The sequence below is a fragment of the Montipora foliosa genome, chromosome 2 (genome assembly GCF_036669935.1).
Source record: "Montipora foliosa isolate CH-2021 chromosome 2, ASM3666993v2, whole genome shotgun sequence".
Taxonomy (NCBI): Eukaryota; Metazoa; Cnidaria; class Anthozoa; order Scleractinia; family Acroporidae; genus Montipora; species Montipora foliosa.
In genome coordinates, this window is record NC_090870.1 from 31,700,173 (window position 1) to 31,705,172 (window position 5,000).

The following is a 5,000-nucleotide window of genomic DNA, read 5'->3' on the forward strand; positions in this document are numbered from 1 at the left end:
TCCAGCGCATATGGTGGCTGATGATGGAGTGGAAATTGAGAGTGATGATCCAGTGGATGTGGAGACTGATGATGCAGTGGGTATTGAGGTTGATGATCCAGTGGATGTAGAGGCTGATGGTGCAGTGCATATTGTGGTCGATGATCCAGTGGATGTAGAGGCTGATGATGGAGTGGAAATTGAGGCTAATGATCCAGTACATGTGGTGGCTGATGATGGAGTGGAAATTGAGAGTGATCATCCAGTGGATGTGGAGGCTGATGATGCAGTGGGTATTGAGGTTGATGATCCAGTGGATGTAGAGGCTGATGGTGCAGTGGATATTGAGGCTAATGATCCAGCGCATGTGCTGGCTGATGTTGGGGTGGAAATGGATGTTACCAAAGATGATGTTGATGATGATGCTGTGAATGAAGGGACTGGTGATGCAGTTAACATTGAGGCTGATGATGACGTGGATGTACAAGATGATGAGGAAAAAGTCACTGGAGGTGATGATGTGGATGATGACATGGTAGTAATCGGAGTCTGTGATGGAGCTGGGCTATTCATTTTGAAAATAATCCGATTTTGTAAAGAAATAATTTTCTTCAGATTAGCTACCCCGTAGCTTGACGGGTGCTTGAACGGGATCGTTCCCATATTTAAAACATCCAAGGAAATTACTTTGTTAGCGGCATCCTTGTATGGAACCTTGCTGTTCATCTTTCCACAGGCTTCACCTAGAAAACACAAAAGAAATGATAATGGTAGTAGGGATCCTGTGTTTTAAAGGACGGGAGATGTTAAACTATAACTATGATTGAATCGTATCAGTTTATGTCATGAATGACGTATCTGGGCAGACATCTAGAAAAAGCGGTTACTTACTATAATTAATGTTAAATAATTGAATGGCTTTGCGCCACAATTCCCCTTTCTCAGACTGGGGAGCCCTCATCCTCTCTTCCCTTGGTGTCCCTAAGAAAAAAACAAGCGGAAAAAAATTACCGCCAGACCTCACTGAGTGTTGAAGTTGTATACAGAATGCTGGAACATACCGTCTCCATTCACATAAGCGTAGAATTGAGGGGCCAGACCTTGGGTGTCAAGAACTGAATTGCTCTTTGGTGACCAAACACATCCATTTTCCCACTACCTGTGTCGCAGATAAAGAGGCATTTCACCCCTAAATCCTTGAGATTCTCACACTTCAAAACAAGAAAAAAAGCACAAAACTAAGAAAAGGATCCGTTCAATTGTGTTTCATTAACTGTCACAGAGGGAGCAAATTATTCAAATATCATTCTATAATTCTTTTACCTCGGTTTTCACTTTCTTAAGTATTCTTTTGAGTTGCTCTTTTTTTACAATGATATCTTCGGACAGTGCCCTCCTGTTAAATTCTCTCCTCTCCTCGTCCGTTAATTCTTTCCACATGGACGCCAGAAAAACATTCCTGTCAGTTAGGGTCATTTCTCTTACAGTTTCTATAAATGAAATAAACAAGTTTAATAATGACGCAAAGGAAACTTTTCTGGAGACTGGACTGAGAAGTTCTTTCAGAAAGAAATTCAAACTACTAGTGCTGACGCTAACGACGTTAGTCGTCCATTGTCAACCTTCATTGGATTTGCGTACAAAACGATTTGGTACGTAATGAACAACATTCCAAACTACGTTATTTCACTTTTCTCTCTACCAGCATATAAAAAACCTGTGATCAGGCTCCGACATATGAGGACATGAGAGCCATGCTCAATTGGGCAATGAAATATATGGGTTATTGCAGATCCAGATCACTTTCTGTGTTGAATGTCTCTTAAAAAGGTTCATCATGAACCCTGAACTAACCCCAACCAAACAATCCATTCAGTAAGAGTCAAATACAAGAACTTTTGACCCTGTTGGAACAAGTTGTATGTTGGATAAGTCCTGCCTTCTTAAGAGAAAGTTGTATATTTAAAATACCATGGCCACTGTTGGTTAAATGGCAGTTTTCTTCCTCTTTTCAGTAACACAGCACTGGGTAACAGAGATTTTTAGCCCGCGTGCGTTTAAGATCGTGAAACTCGACCGACGCAAATCGAAGAAAAAAAAACCTATTTGGAATATATTTTTAAATTAAAAGAGAACCCTTTCGCAACGTTTGCCATTCGGTTATTACATTCACATCAGAAAAAAAACCAACCATCAAAAGCAGCAGACTCTTTGCAGAAAAGGTTGAATCCATTAAGGTGTGACTTGTTTGCTCTGCTGAACAACAAACACCACATTAAAAAGCACACTTTCTTCAGTGTTGCACATTCCACAAACTGTGATCGTGACATGCCAACATCACTTACCTCATCGTCGACATAGAAACCACACCAGCACAGTGAGATATATAATTAACTGATGCTGCAGCAACTAGCGTATTCCGAGGCAAATTTAATGCTCGTTGTAATATTTGTACAATTCAATATCAAGTTACAATTTACTGATTTCTATCACGGAAATTCCTCGCGTAGATTCAAGACAACCTTAATTCTGTTATCCAGACAGTGACAACAATACGTAAGCAGGTCTAAACCAGTACTACAACCACAGAAATTATAAAAAAACTGTTACCGAATCAAAACGTGATTTCGGCCATTTCCGAACATTCCTTGTCCATTGCTCGCATTTGTCCATCATATAAGTGTCATAGCGCGAAACTCACTAGACAACGTTAACTAATAAGCAAAAATACAAACAAACCAAAAGCTCAAAACGCTTTATTTTATTTCCATGTTAAAATCATTTTCCAGTAAAATAAACGAAAAGAATGCCAATTTTGCCTAAATATATTTTCGATTTCTCCCACAAATTTGCCCGTAATAAAACTCCCCGGTAAATAACATACTATAGTACGCGACTCCAGCCATAGCTATCCAATAAATGCGCTTTTACGATCTGAAATAGCTAGAGAACCGCTAAAAACACTCTGATTTTAATTTTATACTCTTTCCTAAGCAAGGGAACTTAAAAGAATGCCAATTTGGCCAAATTATATTTTCGATTTCCCCCACAAATTTGCCTGTCATAAAACTGCCCGGTAAATAAGATACTATAGAACGCGACTTTAGCTATAGCCATCCAATAAATGTGCTTTTACGATCCGAAATACGACAGAGAACCGCTAAAAAAGCTTTAATTTTAATTTTATACTCATTCCTAAGTAAGGGAACTTAAAAGAATGCCAATTTGGCCAAATTATATTTTCGATTTCCCGCACAAATTTGGCCGTCATAAAACTGCCCAGTGAATAACGTACTATAGTACGTGACTCCAGCTATAGCCATGCAATAAATGTGCTTTTACGATCCGAAATAAGCCAGAGAACCGCTAAAAACACTCTGATTTTAATTTTATACTCATTCCTAAGTAAGGGAACTTAAAAGAATGCCAATTTGGCCAAATTATATTTTCGATTTTCCCCACAAATTCGCCCTCATAAAACTTCCCGGTGAATAATGTACTATAGTACGCGACTCCAGGGGTGTCTCGAAAACGCAGACCACAGATTTCGAAAACGCAGACCTCGAAAAACACAGACCTCGAAAACGCAGACCTTGCAAACAGAGACTTAGCAAACACAGACGTGTCACAAACACTTTAAAAAATAACAGCCTTTGCTCGGGAACGTATTATGGCCACGATGAATTTAAATCCCTTAGTTCGCCTTTTCTTTTTCTTTTGTTATTTGCTGTTTTGTTTCCAATTTTTTCGAATTTGTTTCCAATATCCAAAAGTTGATAATGAACGGTGTTATCGGACCTAAATATCAGTTGATCAGTCAACGTAGAAAGGCACAAATTGTAATGTGATTGCAGTACAGATAAATTATTGAATCGCTGACCGGATGTCACGCAACGGTAACCAGGTTATGGAAATCAGCATTCGATAGCAAATCGGCATTCGAAGCAAATTGAAGAAATGAAACAAATACAAAATCTAATTGGTTTTACAACGGGAAAGGTCTCTTTATTTGGACTGCCCCAAAATAACAGAACACAAAACAACATAAAACAATATAAAATGGGCAGCCTGTAAAATGGGTAAATCTTACCAACAATCTTACCAAGAACATTTCATCGTATGGTAGTTTAAACAAACAACTCCAACAATGACAACAACTGTATTAGATCATGATTTCCAGGTCTCTTGAACAAATCGGCACGTTTTCTAGCAGCCCGGCCCGATTAGTCTCAGCAATTATCGTTCCTTCTGATGGAAATGATATGATAATAGAACAAAGCTTTTTTATCTTAATTAAAGTTTACTTTTGCTTAATGTCATATGAGCACAAAATGAAACTGGAACAGATAAAATGTTCTGTTAAAAATTCTTAACATCATTGATAATGTATACAATAACGAAAACCTGCTGTCTGGTCAGCCTCTATTTACAAACCCGAAGATTGCTATAGGAAAGTTTTGAATACTGCTTTAAAGTGGCAAGCGAAAAACGAGAATATACTTGAGAGACTGTAAGTCAGAATGTCACAAAGTTCTTGATATACAGACGACTTTATATAGCTGATGAGACATCCAAGTGGCACAATATGTTCACTCTTTTATCAGTTTTATAGAGCGTTTTTACCAAGATAACAAGATCGTTTAGCTTGCATCTTGCGTTGCAGTTCCGGATGCTTTGGAGATCATTTTTAACTTATTAGCATACCGTATCTGAAAAGCATTTGCGCAGAAATATTTGTTTCTGTAACATTTTCGAGCACGTTGAGTTAGGCTGTGTCAAATTTCAAAACGGTGTATCTCCAAAACGGACCACTCCTCTGGCACAAAACTTTCTCTAGCAATTAGTGGCACTGATGTCGAGAATATACTAAAAGAACAGCTTTGTAGGTTCAACAGTTTTGAATTCAAAATTTTGATGACCTCATGTGGAAACGCTCTATACTTTAACATGTAGCGCTTGACTTATCATAATCGATTTCCCCTTGGAGGAGTTCAAAGTGCGACTTTTGAAGACGAGACCTC